At 47.9% G+C, this 25,897-nt stretch overlaps 1 long non-coding RNA gene across 2 annotated transcripts in view; it reads right to left on the reverse strand.

The window, feature by feature from the left end:
• The window catches only part of LOC130682141 (uncharacterized), a 243,152-nt gene that overhangs the window by 69,402 nt on the left and 147,853 nt on the right, over positions 1-25,897 (reverse strand). The window lies entirely within an intron of this gene.

Consider the following 25,897-nt stretch of genomic DNA (forward strand, 5'->3'; position numbering starts at 1 on the left):
CTAACCTTCCATGGGCAGGTGCTTTCTCACCTGGACTGTCTTGCCCGGTGCCTACACCCTTTACAGCAGCACGAACCTCCGAGCACAAAATGACTTTTTGGAGCTGCCGTCCTCTCAGCCACCAGGAGAAATCTATGCTCAGAAATGAGCTGCCTCGAACCAAAACATTTTAAAAGGTTGAGGGTTTGATAAACCACCGCACGAACACATTCAATTAAAATTGGCCAAGTGACTGTAACAGACGAAAAAATAAACACTGTGGATTGCCAAATTAGATTAGGCCATAGACTCCTGGTCCATTACCCTCTCTGGGGTGTCCTTGACAATGCCCTCAACATCAGGTTTCACAATAAGGCAGAAATGTCCCTATGATGAACTTGATAGGACATCAGAAATGGAAATGGGAGAAACTCCTTGACCTCAAAGAGCCACAGGCTGTCGTATATTATTTAACGGGCTTCGTAAGCTTCTTTTTAAACCCTACATCCTTATACAGCTTGGTTGTCCAAAACGGCAGGCAGTAGCTACCTATGGCTGTTCTGTTCACATTTACATGAACTGAAATTAGATAAAGCTAAAAATTATTTTCCAAGCACCCCGGCCACAGGTCAGGCCGTCTAAAGCTGCGTGGGGCTGGTGGGCACCACCCTGGACTGCCCGGGTAGGGGACTGCCGGAAAGTTGCCCTGGCCTGAGATGCTCCCTGGGGTAGACGCCTATCTGAGGACTGCTCTCGGGGCCGGGTTTCTGTTCTGCGGGGGGGCCTTTGGTTTCTCCTGGAAAGTCAGCAATGCTTGTGGAACGAACGTGCCAGCTCCCAGTGCTGTGGCAGTGCCAGGCGAGATTCCTCAGGTCTGAACCATTCGGCGGGCCCCCCTCCCACTGCATACCCGCTCGCCCCTCCAGTGGCGGTCCACGTCCCCCACCTCCCACGTCCGCCTCCCGTCCTCACCTTGCGCTCACCGTGGCCCAGCTGCACGGACAGCCTGTGCTTTCCCTCGTGCTAAACCCTTGCTCCCACTCCATTAAGAGCGGCTCTGCTTCCTTCACCAGTAAGGCTGCACTTCCCTCACAGGTCAAAGCTCTTCTTACTCCCAACAGAATATTTATGTGTTTCCCTGGAGTCAGGTACAGTTTTCCCCTCATGGGGACGCCTGAATCATTACATGCTCTCACTTCAGCACATACGTCTTATTCTCCTTGGCACCGCGGTGGTGAGCAGACCTGCCTTACGGATCCAACTGCCTCACGGGTTAGGATATCCGGGGGGCTCGTGCTTGAGCACCTCGCGGTGACTGACACACATTAGGCATTCAACCAGCGAGTCTGGAACTCAATTTAAGTGACACGCTAGGATAACTCTGCGGAAACTTGGAGGGGTCTGCACAGAGTCGGCCTAGTACTGGACCCTGGCTGATTCTCCCTCCCTCCCCAGCTCGCGCCCCTGCACCCCTGTCCTCTGGATCATCCCCCTGCCTTCAGGAAGCTCCTGCGTTCTCACTGTGTTCTGCTCAAGCTGCCTGCTGTGTTCGACCTCTCTTCATTTACTGCCCTGACCCCGAGGTTCCTGGATGTCCATCCAGCTCTGTTCCTTGGACCTACTGCTCTGACCCTGAGGTCCCTCAACGCCCGTCCAGCTCTGTTCCTCGGACCTACTGCTCTGACCCCGAGGTCCCTCAATGCCCGTCCAGCTCTGTTCCTCGGACCTACTGCCCTGACCCCGAGGTCCCTCAACACCCGTCCAGCTCTGTTCCTTGGACCTACTGCCCTGAACCCGAGGTCCCTCAATGCCCGCCCAGCTCTCTGTTCCTCGGACCTACTGCTCTGACCCCGAGGTCCCTCAACGCCCGTCCAGCTCTGTTCCTCGGACCTACTGCTCTGCCCCCGAGGTCCCTCAATGCCCGCCCAGCTCTCTGTTCCTCGGACCTACTGCTCTGACCCCGAGGTCCCTGAATGCCTGTCCAGCTCTCTGTTCCTCGGACCTACTGCTCTGACCCTGAGGTCCCTCAACACCCGTCCAGCTCTGTTCCTCGGACCTACTGCTCTGACCCTGAGGTCTCTGAATACCAGTCCAGCTCTGTTCCTCGGATTTACAGCTCTGACCCCAAGAAAGGGGCTAGATGACCCATGGACGGAAGCGCGGGCTGATGAGTGCCGCTCTCCTGTGAGGCACTTCACAATCTCAGGTGTCGGCAGCTGTTCACACTTCTGGTGTGCCTGGGCATCTCATCATTATTACCCATATTTAGATCAAAATAGTGATGATGATATAAAATTGAAATGATACTTCTCAAACTTACAGTAGTGTGAATTCATACGTATGACAGTAAATTACACAGCTCATCCCCACTCGATACATAATCAAATACAATGCTGAGCAGGTGGCACGTCACCTAAACAGCTCTGCGCCTCTGACTTCCAAAGCGATGTGTGATGGAAGTCACGGTAATTCACTACTATGATGCCGCTTGATAAGAAACATCCTTCCTATGTGCCAAAGAATTTTTATTTCAGTCTAACCTGAGACACTCTTGTAAGTGAGCGCATGAATTAATGAGTCACTAGAATTATTTCTGGGCTCTATAACGGCCTCGCCCTCCCACAGCAGACACAGACCCTGAGACCTGAGACAACACGGTCGCTGTCTGAAATGTTACAGTCGCCCCTGTGGAGTTATGACCTAAGAGAAGAGAGCAACTGTCTGGGGCGCTGCTTTTGATGCATCACGTAGTAATGAAATGTAGGAGACGAGCTACAGAAGCTGTCTGATCAGGTTACATCTCTGCTGGAAGCCCCAAGTTCATTTCTAATGACCAGTGGGATGACACGCTTTCAGTCCTCAGAGGACGCCCCACTGTGTTTGGGTGCCTGGAGCTTCAAAAGAGGAAGAGAACTCACATATGATGCTTTCAAGACCCTTGGCAGAGACAATAGTTTTCAGCACATAAAGACAAGACTTTAAGATAACATATTTTGAAAATAACCTTTATGTGACAAATTGCTATTAAGGCCCTATTTTGGGGGGTGGGGGACACACAGCCAGGAAGTTTGGTAAGTAAAGATGATGATTTCTCTATAAACATTCTCACACATACCCACCTCTGTATGTTGACCGTGACCCACACCCCCTCACCCTGCAGGTGAGAATGGCTGAAATGTGACATGTATGAACACGCAGCAGCCAGGAAGGCAACAGTCACTTATCTTTGAGGAACAGGAGACCCTCCTACAATTCCAGATTTGTGCAAAGTCAATTATTTACCCGGTTTTCCTCAATGAGACAGATGATTACTTCAGTCTGGGATGGAATGGAGCACCCTTGCTGCGCTGACATGAGACATTTTATTTCCTCTAGATGCCCTCAGCACCAGGCTGTAGATAATTTTTGTTGTCTATTTCACCTACACAGATACTAGAAAAGAAACAAACAAAAAAATCTGTCGAATTGCACACCAGAGTCAAGGCTGGTGACACCCTTCCCCAGCATTTTCCATACCTTTTTGGCTGCCGTGATGGTGAAGGATACAATTTGGACGTGTCAGTGTAGTTCAAGGTACAGTTCCCTAAAGACAAAGTCATCACCTGCTTTGCTAAACGCTGAAACCACTCAGCGCTGGTCTGCTCACTGCCAGCCTGCAAAAACTGAGCCCCCCGCTGCGATGACTTCCCCTCCGGCACCTTTGAGGGAGGTCCTAATTGATCATAAGGTCGCTCCCCCAGTGACAAACAGCCTGTGTGGAACACACTGATGGGTGAAGGGCCCTCCGCGCTGGCTGGGAGTCTCACAGCCGAGCTCGGCCCCCTGCGTTAGGAAACCACGAGCCTGCTCATGTCCATGTCTCTGACCCACCCTCCTCGCATCTCCTACCGCGGCCTTGTCCTGGATGGTATTCGTGGTTATCTGCGCTCTACTTTTATTTTCCATTATTACTCCCTCTCCAGAACAGCAAGCGAAGCATCTCACCTTCAGACTGCCTTCCATCCCTGCTGATTGACTGACTACTTCCACTAACGAATAGTTCAATCTCATCCAGCTGAAGTATCCACTGGCACCTGCCCTCCTTTGGACGTTCATACTCCTGTTACCTTCTTTCAACTGCATCTCCACTTATGGCCCCATTGAGGGTAACCTTTTTAATAACTTCCTTGCCAAGAAGCTAAGCTCTCTTCGCTCCGCATTTTATGTTATTCAATGAGCAAAACGTTCACACACCAGATCTGTCTGCTGTTGTTCCTTTCACTCACAGAGGAGAGCCTTACTGGGAAAAACCATCTGAAAATGCCAGATGGATAACAATGCATTATTGATCACCACAATCAACCAGGATTTTAAAATATCCAGAAAAATGTAATGCATTTCTCGGTTCAACTCAATGTCCACTTTTCACAATTATTCGTTTAAAGGTTCACCACGCTCCAAATCCAATCCTGCCTCACTCCGTGTTTGCAGTAGAGGACACAATACCTCCACCATGGAGAGACATCAGCCCCCAAACAGCAGCCCCCAGCCTCCCACCCCCAGGCACACAGCATCTGACCGGGGAGCAACCTGCTCACTGCCTGTTCCCTCCCCGGAGCAGCCCCTGTGCTGGTTCTGCGGGTCCAACTCCTGCTTCCCAGGAACATGATGCTTCTTGCTACACATTTTTATCTTTTAGTCTTTCCTTTCCTAGAGGAGTATTCATGAAAACATTTAAAACCCTTTTACTTTCTCATCAAGAAAAAGAGGAAGAGGGAAGGGGAAGGAGAGAGTGAGGGAGAAAAGAAGAAAAAAACAGAAAGAGAAAAGGAAAATAATAAGGAAAAAGAAAGTTCTCCTTTACTCTGGCTTCCTTCTCCAGTTACACTTTATCAGTTCTTCATACAATTGCGGTAATAATTGTTTCCACTTTTGCATTTTGAGCTTACTTCTCACATGAATCTGTCACTCCAAAAAACAGCCCCTGCTCAGGTTACCATGATCTTCATCCTCCAAACGCCATGAATAGTTTCTGGTCTCCTTCCTTTCTGACTTCTCAAGAGCATTATTATCAGTCTGAAATATCCTGTTTCCTTGAAATCCCGGACATCCGGAAAGCTTTTTGCGTTCTCCCTCCAAACTCAAATGTTCTTTTCCATTTTGCTGTCATTCTCTCCACTTCACAAGGACAGGGGTTTCTGCTTCTCTCCACACATAGCCTTTATTCTCTCGATGAAATACGAGAGAGAATAGTTGGAAATACGGTCGCCCAGAAGGGTGTTACCTTCAAGTTCCCAGGCCCCGTATCTCCAAATCTACACATGGGAACACAAGTGCGGGTCCTTCCTGAGCTCCTGTCTGCGCCTTCCCGCAGAGAACACTCAGCTAGTGTCATCCAGATCGGACCCCTGGGCCAATCGGCAGTTGTCAGGATGGTGGAATCACAAGACTACAAGGAAATTGCATGCATAAATCCACTTTCACAAAGAGATGCGTGCAAATACTTTTCTGTAATGAAGGGAGCAATGTGGGAGTTGCTGAGCAAACACACACTAGACCTTTGCTATGTGAGCAAAGAGTGGGATTTCGCACTCTGTACTTTCTACCTAAGGAGCTTCACTACATCGGTGACATCAGAATCGCCACCTGGGTTAGTCAGGGTTGGTCCAGAGAAACAGAACCAATAGGAAGTGTGTATATGTAGAAAGAGATTTATTTTGAGGAATCAGCTCAGTGTGACTATGGAGGCTGGTGGGTCCAACAGCTGCATGGTGGGCCCACAGGCTGCAGACCCAGAAAGAGTGGACGTTGTAGTTTAATTGTGAAGCCCACCTGCTAGGAAAATTTTCTCTTGTTCAGAAGAAGCCTGTCTCATTCCACCAGGCATTCATTTGATTGGATGAGGCCCAGCCATATCACAGACGGCAGTCGCTTTCCTCAAAGCCCCCCGATCTACATGTTAATTTCAGCCAAAAACACGCTCACAAGACACATCCCGAGTGACGTCTGACTACCTCCCCGGGTGCCCTGGCCCAGCCGAGTGGACACGGAAAATGAACCATTGCACCATCCCCAGCTCGTATCACTGAGGTTCAGACCAGACAACAGTATCTACTCACTGTTCATCTCCACTAAAGCTCCAGTCACCCCCACTTAGTTCACCATGTCCAGACGGAGCTCACGACCATTTTCTGGAGACTCGACTCCTTGTACTGTCCACTCCTTCTTGACCAGGTTATGCAAACCAGACACCGGAGACGATTCTTGAGGGATGCCCCCCACTGACTTCCTCCGACCACCGAGTCACACATCACAACCGTGTCTTGTCAATGTCAACTCCGAAGTGTCGCTCGGCCCCGTGTGATTTGTTCCATCTCCACCCAACATGACCCAAGCAGGCCACCGTCCCCTCTCCCCTAAATGACTGAGAGAGTCTCCTAAGTGCCCTTCTCATTCGCTCTCTCTTGTCCTTAAGGCATGGCTAAGATTCTCAGGATTGCCTCCTCCATTATATAATTACACATAAACGTCTTCCAAATTCCAATAATGAAAAAACATGTTTTAAATTGGCACTCAGGAAAAGACATATATTTTGAATAAAGAGAAGCATTAAATATATATATATTTGTATGGATAAATGCTTTCAAATCAACTCACCAAAAACAAGCCCAACTGGTCTAAAACTAGGAAGATAGGTTTTCACTGGGGGTTAGCAGACTATATCCTGCTGACCAGACCCAGCTACCTTCTTCTATAAATAAAGTTTCATTGGAACACAGCCACATCTACTCACTTTTCATTGTTTCTGGACACTTTCAGGGTAAAACAGCAGTTGAGTAGCTGAGATGCAGACCACATTGTCTGCAAGCCTATCATATTTCCTATCTGGCCCTGTACAGAAGCTTGCTGACCTCTGGTCTAGAGCTTTGCATCTCAAGCTAGAACTTGCGTCAGAATCCCTGGGGGTTTAGTAATGGATTCATAGCTGGGCTTCACCTGTAGAGGTGCCAATTCAGTAGGTCTGGGGAGAGGACTGAGTATATGTATTTCTAACGACTTCCCTTAGCCATGCTGATGCGGCTTGTCCCAAGATCACATGCTGAGAACCCCTAGTGAAGCCAAAACTACTCTTCAGCTCAGCTGTATCAATTTCCTCTGCTTAAATAATAGCACCATAAAGTGGCTGAATATACGTCGCTGAATTAGCAACTTCCTTTGCATCTTATAATCTAAGTGTTATCCATCACAAATTACTGTATCAATGGCTCTGAAGTATCACTAATCATTACCCACCTCCCTCACCGACCAGTGAGGGGCTTATGCCCTCACACAGGCTTAACAGCTTGTCCCAGAATAGCCCCAAAGTCAATAGTAGCCGACGACTGGAAGTCAGATTTCTTCAGCAAGTACTGGGGTATCCAGGTCACATGGCCTTTTTATAGAAATTCTAGACTCACATGATGGACAAAGAACCAGAGGTCAGCTTGTCAACTGCCTTGCCTCTAAGCCCCTGGCAGATGTCAGATTTCCCAGCTACTCTGGGGTCCTCGGTCCCATTCTCTCACTGGAGAAACAAAAGCAACTTCCACACACTTTGAAAGTTGGAGCCCCCAGCAAAATCCAGGCGCCATTTGCTTAGAATTTTAAGATAATTCAATAAAGGTTATTAAATGACCTTGAAAAATAAACTAACTCTCTGATTCTGTTTTCTGTGGTTATATTCCATTATTTGGAAAAGGATTTTCAATGCCAGTGTTATCAACATTATCTATTATATTAGTAGTAAGGAGTTAAGTTTCTAAAGACATGATCTTGAGTCAATTATATTGTGTAAAAGCTCCGTAAACTGTGGCAACATAGGTTTTTCCTTGAATTCCACGTCCAGTCAAAATACACGCTCAATTTGAATTCCAGAGCAGCTAGATTAGTTACACCGGTGTCCTTCAAAACTCCTGACATAAATGTCCCTTAAAGGAGAGCCACATTTGGTGAAAGTCTTTAAAAAGATGAAGAAAAGGAAAAAAAATGGTCGTGCTGAGGCCAAGTTCACAGTTACCTCAAAGAAACAACCGAGAATATGATAAAAGATTAAAAATGTCAAATGACATGTGAATGTTGAAGCCACAACTTAGTGCAGGATTCAGATTTTATCACATTGTACCTGCAATATGGTAACTCAACTCACAAAAGAGCCACAATTCAATTATAACCATTTAGCTTTCCTACATCTAATCCATAGAAAATAAGTCCTTTTCCTGATGGTTGGCATCTTCCACAGCCGGGAATTCAGTGCCGAGGACAAAGAGCATGAAGCCTCTCTGAGTTAGGACACTATTCACAGGCATAATCAAGCATTTAACGGATAACGAGTACCCTGACTTTCAAATCCAATACACCAATTATCAGAAATCCTCAACCACTGTTCACGGTTCTTGCCAGACAAAATACATCTCATACCGTACAGTAAGTCATACATTACACCTTCCGAGGAGTAAGCAGGTTTGTGTTTTAGTTTGACGGCAATCTGGAACCAGACCAGTTCCAAAATAAACGAATTTACTTTGCCGTGGTGCTACAGTGCGTTTCATTTCTTTTAAGCTCTGTTAAGACCTGTGAGCGCTCTTACTGGAGACAGTTCCAGAAGCTCGGTGGTGTGATCTGTCCTCGCTGGCTACCAGCTGCTGACCTCCCAGCCCTCCCTACCCTCCTGTTGTTCGCCAGTCCGGGGCCCTTTCGTGATGCCCAAAGCACTGTTCCTTTTTCCACCTTTCCGCCTTTTATTAACCCTTATCTTTACAGACTAATACCCCGCAATGACTTTGCTGTTTGATCATCTGTCCCATGGATGCCCCCAAACACAGACTGCTCCCGAGACCCCCATCTTTCCTACCGTTCTCGTCGTCCATGGGGATTCCTTCGCCACAGCCGAGTCCCCTCCCTCTGGCCACAGGCACGGTGCCACACTAGCTCGCGGCCTCTCAAACTTCCTCCATGCGCAGCGCCTCACCCCTCACCTTCTCCCTGGCTGCTGTTTCTTCGGGGACCCAGCAAGGGCTTCAATGCCCGAGGTCCCATGTTTGACATACACCCTCGCACCGAAATCCCCGTTCTGCATTGATCCGTGTGTCAGTACTGGCCTATGTGTTCTGTGTTTAATATTCACAGTTCTTGGGGATGTGTCCCATCTTCAGCTGACAGAGGAGAAAACTGGGAAACAGAGTTCCTGCCTACAATTACATCGAAGACTCAGACTGGACAGGCTGGCCGCAGAGCTGTCGCTTCTTCGCCAGTGTTCTGTGTCCCCACTTCAGTAAGGGCACCGCCACCTCTCTCCCAGGAATCCACGAAGGGGTGCGGGAACCTGCTGGCCGTGTTTCCTGAGACGTGGGAGAGGCCGATGTGCCAAATTAAAGCAACACTGAGAGAGAAAAATATAACATATGCAGAAATAAAAAGTGGGGAGAGTACCCTGTGGTATCCCAGCCTTTGGTTCTTGTTTCTTGGAGACTTACTAGATCCTTACATTTCTTGCATTTTTCTCATCTTTCTATAGATATTTTTTTTATGCCTGAACCTTAGATCCTATGGCTGTTTCCCTCACTCTCTGCCAAACTATGTACTTTTCCGTACAGAGAGAAAATACAAGTGCTCAGATTGGCACTTAACACGGGACTAGCATTTTTACCTGTGACATAGACAATCTTCCCTTCCCCTCCTCCTGTGGTGACCGCAGAGATGCTCTTCTTACTTGTCTACCTGTCTCCTGGTTCCCACTGACCAGTGACTTCCCAGGATACGAAGTCTGTTATCTACTCTCCTCCCAGAATTTTTCTCCTCTCTGTCCCATGCCTTCTTTCTACCCATATTTACACATGCTCATTTTAAAAATAAAGAAAAACAAAACCTCTCCCACAACTGGCAGCCACTACTCCCCTTTACAGCTAGGATGCTCCACATTCACTTTCTTACCTCCTGCCGAACTTCACGGTTACATTGAAAGAAATCACCTCTACGCAAGACAGGGAAAATACTGAAGGGCATTTTTTAAACACTTAGTAAACCTTATTATAGGATAGTTTTATAGGTTATTATAGGATAGTTTCAGGTTTATAGCAAAGTGGTAAGAAGATTGGAGAGTTCTTATATATCCACACCCAGTTCCCCTCTTGTTAACACCTTACATTCGGGTGCCTCATGGATAACAACTGGTGAACTAATATTGATATATTATTATTAGCTAAAGTCTGCTCTTCATCTGGCTTTCCTTAGTTTTCCTAATGTCTGTTTTTTGCTCCAGGATCCCATCCAGGATCTCACATTATATTTAGTAGTTATATATTCGTTTATATCTTCTTGGTGTCCTTTATACTGTCACGGTTTCTCAGACTTTCCATTTTTGATGACTTTGACAGCTTTGCAGGAAGTTGGTCTGGCATTTTATACAATATCCTTCAATTCTGTTTTTTCTAATGGTTTTCTCATGGTTTGATCGGTGTTACAGGTATTTGTGGGGAAGACCACGGAAGCGAAGGGCCCGTCTCATCATGTCATGCAGAGGTTGTCACATGCCCTCACCAGGGCTTATCACGGTTGATGCTGACCCTTGATCAGTAGGCTGATGAACTGTTTGTCAGGTTTCTCCCTGGGAAAATTGCTCACCTTCCTTTCTGAAGAACATTCTTAACAGTAAGACATTCACATGTCAAATTTGAGAGTATCTAAATAATCAGGGAATTGTGTTGCACGCACACACACGTACATGAGAGCTGTCCTCTCGGGAGGGAGGGCACTGGGTTTGCACTGAGATGGGGAGGACACAGAGAGACCCAAGTGGGCAAGAGAATACCAGCCTGTGGGGTCGGACAGATATCCTAAACTCAGTGCAGAGCAGGAAAGGTAAGTGAACAGAGAGGGTTACATTCTGTACCACTTGGGAATCAAAGTAAGTTACTGTGAAACAAAGACGAGAAGTACAATGGTTCAAACAGGATGGATGCTCGTGTCTCTCTCGTGCCACTGCTGAGAGATGGGTGCATGTGGACGAGGGCCGGAAGCACAGCTCTGCCATCCTCAACACCTGCCTTAACATCTCTGGGCTGAGGTCTTCTGCTCCGTGTGCCAACTCCGCTAAGCCGAGGAAGGAACAGTGGACGGCATCTGTGTGCCCCTCTCAGCGACGAGAGGCACAAACTGTTTGTGTCACCACCATTCATACTCCACTGCCCTCAAGTTAGTACCACCACGCATCCAGCCGCAAAGGGGTGGCCACAATGCGGGGTCTCACTGGATGCCCGTGTGCTTGCTAAAACTTGGCTAGGTTTATAGGAAAAAGTAGCCAGAAGAGAATGGATACTGGGAGAATAAATACAGGTCAAGAATGGGCAGATTTTTAACCGCGTATCTGCAGCCAGGCTGTTTGGTATTTGTCCAAATAATAAGATGACACGTGAATAAAAGCTGCAGATGGAACCAGCGCCCTGTTGAGTTTACGGGCCCACATGATTCTCCAAGTCCCATCCACCCACTACACACCTCAGACAGGTGAGTCAGCCGGGCTGCGACAGAGAACAATGAAACTCCTGAGCTCTGAGGCTGGCACTCACCTCTGCTGTTCTCCCCAGGAATGCAATCTGAAGCTTGTTTCCGTGTTTTAGTGGGAAAGCCGGTTCTAGAAGCTTCCAGGTGAGTCTTCCTGTCAGATGCATCTTCCCTCCATGGCTCAGGGACCCACAGGTGGGGAATTCTCCCACTTGCCAATTGCTTTTGTTTCAGCTGTGCACTCAGGTCTTGGGGAAACGACGACAGGATGGGTTTTCAGATATGCTGGGCTCCCTGCCCACCAAATTCTATTTTTACCTGACTCCCAGAATCCCCCATCCTGACGAGAATCATTTGCATTCTGGGACTCACAGGTTAGACTCAGCCCAGAGGTAGCGTTTGTAAATCCTAAGATGCAAGATAGTCTCCTTTTTGCAGTTTCCAGACACCCAGGTAAAGGGCTACCAGCCCTCTGGAGGAAGACCAAAAGGAGGATTCGTCACTCACCCTCGTGGCCTCATCTCACATACCTGGTCTGGGTTAGAGATCAGTAACTCACCCACGTGGCCTCATCTCACATACCTGGTCTGGGTTGCACGTGAAGGTCTTGGGATTGACTGAGAGGCTAGGACTACCTTTGTGCTGACCTGCTTCTGTTAGCAAACCTACCTGCTTCGTGAGCACAGGTCAGCAGGATGGTAGTAAGATGCCTAAACTCTTCAACATAAAGAATATGGAGAGCAAATGAGATGAAGGTAAGTAATGAGTTGACCACAGAGGGGACCTGCCAGCAAGTAGTCACACAGACAACTGACCTTGTCCTTACATCATGCTTAAGGTCGCACCATTTTACCTAACCATGCCAATTCTTTATAATGTACCGAGAAAGAGCAACCCTCTGATAGCATGCTGAAATGGCTGAACTCAATAAGAGTACCCTTATAAAATTTTCCATTCATAAGACATAGATAAGCCTGAGCCTCCTGCATTGAATAGGAATGTGAAGAATATGAATTATCAATAATTTTTCATCCTCTGAGCATTTTGGAATGTTTTCTTATAGGGATTATATTTAAAACCATACACTTAATTAGTGTGTTTTATCATTTACCCATCTAAATGATAAGTAGGTAAAAATATATAGGAAAACATACTCATAATTTTCTGACTTAAGGGCAAAATGTAATTCATGATGACATTTCAGTGCCCAAAATTAACTTCTTAATTCTAAAAGTAAAATTACAACTAAAATACTTTGTATAGTATAAATCAGAAGCCTTAAATTACAGAGGAATCTGAAATTAATACATGTATCTTGATAAGTCGCTGAATTTACTGGAACAATGTTCTGGCTATCTTGAAAAAACTTCACCGTACTTTCAGCCTAATTAGAAATAAACAACTTGATTTACTTTCTTCTTTGGGAAAAGAAATGGGAACAGCTTTTGTTCTTTTATATGGGAAACAGTAATTTTTATTAAATATCAAATTCATGTTTCCTTTATGCATATAAGGCAAAATGTTTAAATGCCATCTGTACCTCAGTACTGATTCATATAAAGTCAATTGGTTTAGCAATTGCTAAGTATTTCCTTTGTAATTGAGTTTATCAGTAAATTTGAATCTGTAGCCCCAGGATAGCATTGGAAATAGTAGGAAAATTCACTGACTTTCTCATTTCTGTCTAACTAAGTGCCCCTCGGGCAGCTAGGTGCCCGGCCTCTTTCCACAGTACTGATACGCCAGTCCTCTCAGGGTCAGTAATTAGTGTTACTCTGAACACGAGCATTTTTCTTTGTCTCTTCCTCCCCAAGCCTATTTATTAGACATGACCTATATAGCTATTTTTCCCTCTTTCTCTTCTCCCATTACTTCCTATAATTACATCACTGTACAGTATTGCCTGCCTCTCCTGGTGACTGTTGCGGGTTAAACGGTTTGCCCGGAAAGAGCCCTAAACCTTGGGAGCTCAGAAGGCAGCTGTATTTGCAGCCTGACTCTTTACAGAAATCATCGACCTGAACTGCAGTCATCAGGGTAAGCCCTCACCCAGTAGGGATGCAGTCCTTGCTAAAAGGGGAGACTTGGGCATGACACAGATACCCACGGCGGAAGACGGTGTGAGGGGACACAGGCACAATGCTATGTGCAGATGGAAACACAGATGGCAGTGATGTTTCCACGAGGCAAGGAGTGTCGCAGACTGCCAGCCAGCCAGCAGGGCTAGAGGGGCCCCGTGGAGCAGATTCTCCCTCCCGGCCTCAGAAGGAATGGACCCTACCAACGCCTGCACCTTGGGCTTCTAGCCTTGAGAATTGTGAGACAGTACATCTTTTGTCTAAGCCGCCCCAGTCGGTGGTACTTTGTGAAGGTGGCCTAGCAAAATAATAGGTTGCCTTTATACCTGAAATAGTGTATACTGCAAATGTCTTGCTTTCCTGTATCAGAGAAGAAAAGGGCACAGGTGTCTGGGAACAGGAGAAGACGGGACTTTTCCTATTATCCACTGTCTTATCTATTAGGCTGGAGCACGGAAGTGGGTGCCATTTGGCCAAGACAGACGCCGACGAAGACTCTCATCCTGCCCCAGAGCGGCCTCGCCCACTTTGTTCACTGTGCAAAGACATGAAAAATCCAAGCCCAGAGCAGGAAGACAGGAAGAAAGACTGAGAGGCCAGCTGCCTTCCGGCTGCCCACTCACCCGCCGTCCTCCCCACCCACACCCCTCTGTGCTCCAACACCTCCCTTGGTGCATGTGAGGACGTTCTCAGCGCCCCATTTCCACACCAGGGTCCTCCCCTGGGGCGGGTTGTCCCCCAGAAGACACAGGGCAACTTCCAGAGGCCTTCCTGGCTGTCACAGGAGGGAGTGCGGCCGGCATCCAGGGGTGCTCTGGAACCCTACAATGCTCGGCACAGCCATCCAGCACATACCAGCTGTCCCCCAATGTCCTCAGGGCCCTGGATAAGAAGTGTGACCACGGAGGGAGCGGTGGGCAGACTGTCCCTGGAGAGAAGATTCCCAGGCTGGCTGCCCTACCGTCACTGTGACCTCCCCTCATCAGCATCTCCACCTGGGCAGGAGGGGCCTGGCAAAGAGGGCAGAGGAGCGTCTGCACTGGGGCATCCTGGAGAGGTGCGGCCGGTTCCCGCCCTACAAGGCTGAACGTGAGTGATCCCCGACAACGGACGGTACCCCCGTCCCAGCACAGATCCAAGCACACAGCGGACACTTCATCAGCACGGCCTAAACGAATGGAAAGTGATTCTTTTCCTTTCACCAGTTACTAGAATAAATATGAGGGGCATTTTTTACAGTTGAGCATATAACAGGTACAGCGGCTTTCCATCATGCCCATTCCCACTTTTCCATTGGTTAAAACTGGTAGCGCCTCTTAATCCATGGTTTTTTATTTGCTACATTCCCTATGGGATATTGGTAGAGTAAATTGAGGGCCCCTCTGAAGTCCATCACCCTTTATTCAATTTTTCCTTATGGCCCTTCAGAAATAATTTTTATTTGAATGACATATCAAATATATTATTAATTTAAAGAGTCATCATGCTAACTATTTTACATGCATGATTTATTCAGGCCCACCGCATTAAGGACATTGACCTCCCCCTTTTTTACATGGACTTCCAGAGCAGAGAAGTCATGAGACAGCCAGCCAGGCTCAGGGCAAACCCACACCCTTTGTAAAGCCCCAACCTTGTGCACGAACGAATGCCTTTAGCTTATGAGGTCGTTAGGATTGTCCTGGTTCCCCAGGGAGGGCATGGAAATGCAGTGTGCTTACGCACGTTGGCCCAGAACCCAAGCAGCAAATGCTAGACCCACGAATCAGGTTCTCCCAGACGACATAGCTCATGGCCGTAGCGTCGGGACATGCTCCTGTCGCCCTTTCTCTGCGGGGCCTGAGCAGGGCTCTTCCCTCCTGCCCCTGTGCCTGCTGGAGGCAGATCTTGTACCTTCTCCATCTCATTTTTCTGCTTTGTGCCACCCACCCAAAGACGGACCCCAAGAGCTGAAGTGTGAGCAGAAGGGAGAATGGGGCCAGCACCAGGCATCTGCTTCACGTGCACCAATTTGCAACTCGTGCAGCCATGAATGACTATGGTTCAAGGCAATTTCTTCTGGGGACATTGCGTTGTCGTGGACAAGGCCACCATGCCAGGTGAAGCAATTACTGTAACTGTTTAGTACTCTCTAGTAACAGGGCAATGAGGCCCAAAGACACCTGGAAACACCTCAAAAGATAATCCGTTGCCACACATGTTTTCACCCAGAGCAGGAGCAACCTTTATTTGTTGAATTAAGTTGAATATTGTCAAAAACACAGTTTAGTCACCTCCCCAGTCAGGTTTCCAGAAAGGACAGAGGAACACCTTTGAAAAGTATCTGCGATGGCTAATTTGCAAACAGGAGATTCATCAGAAGAGATGGCCTTTTCTTTTTCTAACATCTAAGATGCTAGTACCTGAGAGAGTTCCACTAAGCGTTTTGTTTCAACATTGCATTTGCATTGCCTGGCCGATCCCATTTGATGCTTTGTACTCAGCAGTGAGCCACGTTAGACTTCAAGCGCACTTCACAACCAGTTGGCTGGAGTTGGAAATCTTTTGCATTCACACGGCGCGAGGCGGCAGCCCCGGAAGGTTGGCTGGGACCTTTCTCCATCCAGGACAGCTCTCCTCTTGAAGCCCTTCAGAAGCTTGCTGAGGTTGTAAAAACAGCTTTGAATATTTGGTTTGCTATTAAGAACCAAATCCTCTCTGTAATGGTGAGAAATAGCTATTTTCTTAACCTACCCATAGTTGAGCTAACCTTCAAAAAACAAAACATTACACTAAGTTGTGTTTCACTCCGATTTGACTAAAAGAAAACTCAAGGATATTGTCCTGTAATTTTAGAGAGGGCCAGAATTATTAAATTCTAATGGATTTGGGGGTTCACTCTTACTGTTCTAAACATAATAGGAAAATTGTTAAGTTTGTATTTTGAGTCAGATTTAAAATTCTGTCAATCACGTTCAAGGACACATATGCGAGTCTACAACACATGATGAGTGTTTACGAATTAAAATGTGATTTAGAGGTTGGCAGCCTATCACAGAGGTAAGATTCATTAAATTTTAGATTCCATGGGCTGTGCTGTTTAATGACTAATGAGCTGGCCTCATCTCTCGCCAGGTTTAATTGGTTGGAGTGGATTGAAACGGATTAGGAATAAAGTATGGTTCTGCTTGGAAAAAGCTAGACCTCCTTTGATGGCACTTTCAACTGGTATTAAAATTAATTTAAAAAAATATGAGGCTCAAACACCAGTCCCCTTTCTGCAACGTTTCATCAAGCAGAAAACCAAATAATTAACGTATATGTGTTTTTTTTAAATGTGAATTTCATTTTGTTTCAACAAGTTGTTTCCACTGAAGGCAGTCTGCCTCCAGCACCGGGCCCAAAGCTTTTTCTCTTTAATCATGACAACAGAGCCAGCTACAGAGAATTTTCTGTGTTTACAGCAACTTTAATGAAGAATTGGAAAATGTGGCAAATATTCTCACATAAATTGTTTTGTTACTGCCTATGGTAGCACTCAGTGTTTACCATTCTTATTCATATGTGGCAAAACAAAAAAAAACAAAAAAAAAACCCAAAAACTAAACTTCCAAACACCAAACACAACTTAGCAAACCTCCAAGCGTAGGATGCGTGTCCCTGACAATATAAAGCAATTCCTATTGTTTCCCCTCGGGCCATGAGTAATTTGACGACATATGCACTGGGTCTTTAGAATATTCTAAAGAGAAGTAAGACCAGAAGTGATTTCAGCTTAGAGTCTCCAACAGGAGGACTGGAAACGCCACTGTTTTCCTGGGACGGACAGTGAGTCATGAAACTGCAGCCTGTGTTGCCAGGGCACTAGCTGGGGGTCTGAGGTGCCTATTGGGCGAGCTTGGCCTGTTGCACCGAACACCACGGACTGGGCGGCTTCCACAACAGACGTTTCTCTCAGCTCTGGGGGCAGGAAGTCCAAAGCAAAGGTGCTGGTGGGTCTGATGATCTTTCATTCTCATTCATTCTCCCCCTTTCCCTCTCTCTCTCTCTCTCTCTCTCCCCCTCAGGAGTAGGGGAAGGATGCCTGTGCTTGTTTGGAGTGTCTGAGGATTCTGTATAAGAAAATACAGTAGCCCTGGTGCTTGGCCCCAGACACAAGAGTCCCAGGCATGGGCAAACAGACCTGCTGCTTTCAGGCGGGGATCCTAGCACGGAGAAGGGCTGGATCAAGAGTGTGCAAAGGGCTCCTCACCTGGGAGGATGGGGAACGTGCCAAGAAGACAGGCCCCCTTTATGATGTAAAGCATGGAGAAGATGGGGGGGCCCCAGCTGAGGAGGCGTCGAGGGGACGGTTCATCGGGAAACGGGAAGCAGAGTGAAACTGATGGCAGAAACGAGAAGCACTGTGGAGAACACGCCGCCAAGAGGAAAGGATGAAGGTGGAAGGGAGAAGGCCTGAGGCTCAGAGGCAGGGAGCCAGGGAGATGGGCTTCTGAAAACGCAGCGTGGAAAGTGGGATGCGCAGGGAGAGAAAGCCCACGGAGAAGCAGCCAGACAGCAGGCGGCCAGAACCGGGGCAAACTGCTGGGAAGGGAAGGGACTGAATGGAAGAGTGGAATGAAAGGCTCACAAAACAGGATGGCGTTCCTAGGAAGTTTAGCATTTGAGAGAGTCAAGACCCGGTCCGAATTCTTGGGAGACCATTGATATCGTCAGTGGTATCATCCCCACTTGGAGAGAGTCGGTTTCCCAAAGTCCGAAGGATCAGATACCTGGTGTTTGCCATTGATGGTCCTGCTGGTCTTACTGATGGGCCGGAGCCCATCTCAAAAACAGTTTAGTTCATTAAAATCTGACAAGCAATGCATGTTTGTAGCATCACCTGGCCTCATTTGCATTTCTCATTTTCTCCTTTCCTGCCTCTTTCTTCTGGTTTAAGAGGCACTGCGTGCCTGTTACACCCACTAACTCTCAAGGGCACCTTTTATTTTTCAGAGAAAAGGAGCTAAATTAAGCTAATGAATATAAACAACGAGGCTTCTTACATTCTGAAATGAAGAGCATCTCCCAGAGCCACACAGTTGATCCATTAAAGATCACGTTACAGTCTTTTTACACCTGTACAATGTTTAACCATCATAATAGAGGGAATCTGTTGAGACAGGAAATGAAGTTGCAGTTTTATGATCTGAGTAACAACAAGCTCATGGGGCAGGGTAATGTGCGCTTCGGCTTCCGCAGCATTTCTGCACACACGGCCTCGCCTGCCTGCCGGCTCACTGACAGACATTTCATGTTGCTCTGGAGGAGCGTTCTTTGAATTGCATTATGCATGATCCTCGATGTCTTTAACGTCTCAGCCTTTTAATAATTCAAAAAAGAGAAAAATGATTTCAACCTCTTTCAGAGTTGAGTTTTATTCCTGTTTTCCCCAGTGTGGTCTACTTAAATCAGCCACCCCTTCACTCATCAATACCGAGACCTGAGCCGGCGTGGCCGTGACATGCTAGAGAAGCGCGTTAGTCCATGGGTCCCAGCAGCGAGGCCTCCCGTAGACCCGGAGCTGCAAACTTAGTGAAGACACGTCACCAAACACAAAGGGACCTGAGGCTAGAAGGGCTCTCATCTTCTTACTTTAGAAATAACACTGCCACAAAGAACCACCTTTTTGTCCCTGTTTCTTACTTAAAAATAATCATTTCCTTAATTGCTAGAACTTGATAAACTCAGTTAAACATTTATCAATCAGCACTGGGGAAAAATAGGACAATTGGAGTTTTGTGTCCCCCTCTCTGAATTGTAATGATTCCTTTAGCACAAGGAGTCCTTACAGAGATGACATGACAGATGTGGCCAGGATACCACTTTCAGCAGCACACTGTATAGGGTGACACATTTTTCCTAGTGATACCTAAAGTGTTCACGGATCTGATTTATTCCTAAAGGAACATCTGCAGGAATCTGAGGACCAACAGGTGGGACGATACTCTAGGAATGAAATCTTATTTGCATACAGGCTAAGTTTTCTCTCAAATTGTTAAAATGCACACAGCACTAATGTACACATTACGATGCTTCCATATGGTAGAGTGGGGAAGGGGGGTTCATTGTGTCCCCTTCGTGACTTCCTTGACCTTCCTCACATTAAAACATGAAATATTTGTGCAGCAGATAACAAGCAAAAGATTCCCCAAGGATTTAGTTAGGACAACAGGTTGACAGAAAAACCTGTTCCATTTATCACTTTAGATTAAGTTGAAATTGTCAGAAACCATGTGGGCTGAATTTTTTTTCTAAATCAATCTTAATACTTTCATGGTACAAAGTTTATTTTTGAGGAAAACTAAAATTTAACTGATGAAAATGAAGAGAAAGTGGCTGAGAGCAATTGTGCTCTGACATGAATTTGGAAGGATGTTCTGTACCCTAAACATTTGGCCTCCAACTGGGTGACTATGTACATGCACATGGAGATATGCAGGAGACGTCTAAGTAGCAAGTTAGTATTTTTAAAAATACACTTGCCACATGTGTGCATCACTTACAGGAAAAGGTCAGATACACCCCTCGAGCTATTTGCAGATCTATGTGCTCAAAAAAATCTCTGAGCCCGTCAGCTGAGAGATGCAAATGCCCTGTGCTTTCCCACATCATGAAGACGCAGGACTGACTGGCTCCGCATTGCACCCCAACACTTTCCCAGCGTCCGGTCAGCATGTGTGCCTCCTAGCTGGCTCTCCGCACCTCCTAACTGACTCTGTGTTGTACCGCCCTCTTCCTTCTGCCCCTGGTCCTGCTTGCCGCGCCCACAGCTTCAGTCACAAGGATCTCTCCCTGAGATGCCTGTCTCCTCTGCCAACATCCACTTCTCCTTCACGGCTTAGCTTAAATATTCTCTCTAAGCCCTCCTCAAATTGCTCCCCATGGTGGGTCACTTAGATCTGCCTCTGTGTCCAACAGAACGATTTGTTTACTTCTTTCAGAGCTTGCGGAGTCTGAGAGGTGAGCCACCGGTAGGCTCCGCTGTGCCCTCTGAGAACAGAAACCCTTTCTCATTTGGTTTCAGGACTCCCCACAGAGCCAGGATCCGGGAAAGCAGAGTGTAGAAGTGTGGGTGGGGAGCCGGTTCCTTCCCCTGCAAGCAGAGGTTCGAGACAGGGCCCCGTATGGTACACACTGCAGCTGCTGTGCCTCGGGGGGAGGCTGTCCTCATCCCCTCCCGCCCAGTCACCTGCTGCAGAAGGAGGGATCCCTCGGCAGCCTCAACAGTGCCGGATGGATGAACACAGGACACTCGGCCCTGGACACACGAGACGGGCAGCAGCTGACCAGCCACGTGGAGTCACATTCTGGGGAGGAGGAGGCCCGGCACGCAGGGCCGCCCTGGGGCACGTGGGGGCAGAGTGAAGCGGCAGGGGCCCTGGAGGCTGGCTTTGCAGTAATGAGAGGGAGAGGGCATTCCCACGGGAGGGTGCGACTGGCCCTGAATCGTCTGACTGATGTTGCAGGCTGGCAGGGAGGCGAAGGCCGTGACGCTGAGCACCATGAGATGAGGCCGGTCTGTTAGGAGAACCACCTGGGTGGGGAGCCCTTCCTGCTGGGTGGGGGCCAGATCTGGTGAGCGTGGGGCACAGTTAGGACCCTGGGATCCCAACAGGCTAGAGGATGTAGGTGCAGTACGTACAGAGTCTGGCATGTTCTCTTTGCTCTTATGCTAAAATGGTTTCAGGTTCTAGGCGGGCGGCCCTGTCTGGAACAATCCTTGCAGACATTGTCTAATTCAAGTTTTGGAATTGGTCACAATAAAGGGGCCCCTTTGGTAGCCCCGTCACGGCAATAGGGGCTGCGGTGTGTTTCATGGTTCGGTAATGACGGCGATTTGGACAGGAGTCTGCCGTCCTCTCAGCCCCAAGTCACCACTCTTTCAAGCATTTTTTGAGCTCTGGGAACTTAAAGGAAAACATACGTAAATGAAAAACCAGGGGTCTCTGTGTGCAGTAGAGGCTTGCCGTGAGGATGAAAGGTAAACCAGTCCACAGCAGCTGCTGGTAAGGAGCTCTCCTAGCAGTGAAATAAACAGCAGTCAGGGTGAGCAGGATGAGGAGTTGGCAGGTGTGCAGGGAGCAGACAGACATGGGCTGGGGGGCCAGTGAGGACTGCAAGCGTGGCCGGCAGCTCTTAGCACAGTGTTCTGTTTAACTGCGTCAAGCAAGTCCGGATCTTTGTCACCAGTGAGAAGCAGCAAGGTGGTTCTTACAGTGTGCTTTGATGTTGTGTGTGGGATACATGTCGGACGTAACCTCATACAGTGGTTTCCCCTGTGCAGTCACCTTGTATGCAGTGCAACAAATCATCACCATCTTAGTGTATTAAAACACCTGCTCACGACACCCTCTAATCTGTGAGATGTGCAGGCACAGGTTCCCTGGGTCCTTTGCTGGGGGTCTCCCCGGGATAAAGTCAAGGTGCCGGCTGGGTAGCATTCTAAGGCTGGACTAGGGAACAATCCATTCTCAAGTTCATTCGGGTTCCTGACACAATTCAGTTGCTTGCAACTGCAGGAACTGACTGAAGCCCCATTTCTTTGCTGGCTGTCAGCAACCGGCAGCCACCCCCAGGTCCTTGCCACGTGGTCCCCTTCAGGGGTACATCCAAGTGCTTTGTTCCTTCAAGGCCGGCATGAGAGTTTCTTCAAGAGAGTCCTGGACCGTCTTGATAGGGCTCACCTGTTAGGTCAGTCAGGCCCACCTCCCTTCCATGAACTCAAATCCACTCAGTGTCTGGGGACTGTGATCACATCTGCCAAATCCCTAACCCTTCCCCACATCCTTAGTGGTACCACAGGAGCACCCTCACCATGGTCACACTCAACGCGTGGGGAGTACACAGGGCGTGCACACCAGAGGGCAGGCATCCTGGGGCCAGTTCACAATCCCGCCTGCCACACCCTGCCCTTCAAACACTGATCTGTTTGCAAAACCACAGCCACACGCAAAATTCAGAGACCAGTATTAGTCGCTGAAAGCTATCAAATTTTACCGCCTCTAAAAACCAAGTCCCACACAAACAGCGCACTTTGTACCAGTTTCCTGCAAATGCTCATCACTTCTAGCTTTCATGACAGGCTGCATAGGGTAACAGGACAGACAAGCATTTCATCTCAGCACAATCATATTCTGAGAACCTCCAACCTCCCATAGGTCCTGCTTCTGGTGTGCAAAGGTGAGAACCCCGCCAGGTGGTAGCCCGTCCTTCCCGAACCCATCCCAAACCAAAAATCAGTAAATATGTTCTTAATACCTCATTCCTGCATTCACTCATTCATTCATCATTCAACAGATAATCACTGAGACCAGGGGTCCCTGAGCCTGGGGTCACTATACCGGCGATAGACAGGGTTAGGGTTAGGGACAGGTGAGATCTGACTCTCAGCTCAGCTCCTAAGCCCTGAACAAAACCGGGGAATTTTCACGTGAATAAAAATACCTAGCGTGCAGGACTGTCAATAAATTAGAAATTCTGTGCATAAAATCCTTAGCAACTTTCCGGGCACACGATAGGTGCCAAATAAGGAGTAGACATTGTAGGTATTGGCACACTTTCCCTGATTCTCAAAAAGTTGATGGCAGCTGTGACTAGAGGACTGAAGGCAGCTTTGGCTCGTGGGCCGAGCCCCTTATACCCGAAGAACCCACCCGCTTTGGGGATTCTAGGCAAGGACAGTCTGGACAGCAGTCCAGAGCAGAACGGCAGCGCTGGGATAAGGGGCTCAAAGCAGGTGCTCTATGCAACCTTAGGACAGAGAGGCCCCTTCTGGCTGGTGCGGTGAAGGAGTGAAGGCTTCGCAGAGGACTCAGTGTGTGGGCAGGGCCATGAGGATGAAGGTGGTGGGGAGGAAACTTCACTCAGAGAGGCAGCAGTCACCAAGACTCCGATGTGGGAAATGGCAAATGTGGAGAACAACACGAGGCCCTGATTGGCTGGGGACACCAGCTGATGGGAGACCACAGCTGAGAGAGGGTGCGTGGGGCGGTGCTGCCTCCGCAGAGACTGGCTGAGCATGGAAGACATTAGTCGGGAGATAATGGGGAGACATTTAAGGCTCACAGGACACAACTTACCCAACTGAAGAAGAAAGGGCACCCCAGCAACATCTTGTTGCCAGGGTTGTGTGCGTGTGTGTGTGTGTGTTCATTTCACACTCCTTGAACAGAGAGACGAAGGTGTTAGAATTCCATCAACATCAACATTCTCTGCAGAATTTTGGAGATAAGCCATTTTATCATAGATGGATTTATCATGAGATAATATAATGATGGGAAGATGACAAATTCCACTCTTTGGGGGAAAAAGCATAGTATTCAGTACATAGCCTTGGTAAGAAGTATGACAGTTTAACTGACTTAGTTGAGATTAATTATATAGATGTTATTTCTCAGTTGTTCTGTTTCAGCAACATGGAAGCCACTATGAAATAAAAGTAAATGTACTTAATTCTCAGTGGGAGAAGAACAAGAGCACGACACTCCCACCGAAGCAGGCGGCAGGAACCCAGGACACCCGGCTCTAGGCCAGGTGTGCACTACTGCGCACCTGGCCCTTCACCTGAGAGTCCGCACTTCTCTCGCCCACGAAATGCGCATAATATCTGTTCTGACTGCCAGGTAAAATATCAACCAGGAACAGCACACTTCAACTGTAATCGTTAGTGTCTGAGATACAGCCGTCTTATTAATTGCTTTTTTATCTTCCTCTTGGCCAGTTACGAATTGATGCTCAATTAACATTCCGTGTGACAAGATTGGCACATCCCACAGCATTTAAAAGATCACTTTAGGGAACATCTTTCCTATTGTTTTATTTACGCAGACCCTTCCAAGTCCCATATTCTGTCTCCCTATTTCCATGTATCTTGACGCTCAGGGGTACTGTGCACACGAGATGGTTTTCATGTGCATGTCTTGCAAGTGCATGTATGAATGTTAAGGCATTCCTGCCTTTTAAGGCAAGCTTGACATTTGCAGTTTCTATACGCACAAAAGTCAAGCTGGCCCTGAAAGAGAGTCATAGCTTTATATAAATCTAAGGAATCATTAAGATTTTTAAAATCATCTTTACCATACATTTGTACACAGATGCTGAGTGACTCTGTGAATTAACGTTGAACAAGTGTTTTGAAAGCAGAAGTCAATCTCCCTAACTTCCTCCACATCACACGTAGCAGAGTTCCACAGCATCGTACAAAAGGACCCCATCTACAGTCCATGTGGAATTTCACTTCTGCCTTCATAAATAAATTATGCCTGTCACTGCCATTAGACGTGATTCTTACTCGGAACCATCACAACACACCTTCAAGAACTCTGCGGCGTTTCCTGTGTCCCTCTTTGGATACAGACATAATGCAAAGCTGTTAGAAGAGGTGATCAATACAGCTGACAAAATGTTTCAGCGTCTGGAAATGCCAAAATGCCTTAATGTAAAAATGCCCGGGGAAACTGGTCACTAAGGTGCATTTAACTCCGAGTCACGTTCGTTCCTGCTTAGGGAACTTCCTTAAACATAAGACAGTGAATGTGGGAATGTTGAGAGTCACAATAAGGGGTCTTGGAGTTCCCCTCAGTCATCCGGCGTCCCTGTGCCTTCCTAGGCTTTGTCCCAGCTTCAGGACGGGCTGGGAGGTGAAGGGCATGAAAGCGATTATGGGATGTTTGATAGGAATTAAGCTAGATTTGGCTTACTATTCTGCCAGCATCGGATGGGAAGACCCAGCACTGCAGGCATTCAGAGGGACTATTCCGAAAATGAGTTGCTTGCAGAGGGCTAGGGGGCAAGCAAGAAGCTAAGGGAGGCGGGAGGCTGCCCAGAGGTCCACAGCGACGGCCCGTCCTGCCACTCGGTGCTGCACGAGGAAAGGAGCCCTTGACCTTGGTGATGCAGGGCCGACCCTGACCCCACACCCATGTCAGAGGGGGTGACGGGAACGGTAGTTTCCATGCTGAGAAGGGAAAGGGTGACAACCCATCGCCTGGCACCTTTGGTCTGCCTTGTCCCGGTGGTGCAGTGACGACAGGAGGGGGAGGCGCAGGAGCGGGAGCAGCAGTAACTTCTCCTTCCCTTCAAGAAAGTCACGGTTTTGAGATTCTCTGGGTGTCGTGCACTTGACAGTACGAGACGAGGCACAAAGATACGTCGCAGAGGAAGAGGGAGAAGGGCTGGCCGTCGCGGTGCAGGGAGCACTGGAGAAGCAGCCTCCCAAAGCAGTCCGCCTGCCCGGGACGACGGGGAGGGCGGCGCAGGCACAGGCGATGGGAAGCCGAGCTCCCGTGGACGCTCACCCCCGC

Source organism: Manis pentadactyla, chromosome Y (genome assembly GCF_030020395.1).
Source record: "Manis pentadactyla isolate mManPen7 chromosome Y, mManPen7.hap1, whole genome shotgun sequence".
Taxonomy (NCBI): Eukaryota; Metazoa; Chordata; class Mammalia; order Pholidota; family Manidae; genus Manis; species Manis pentadactyla.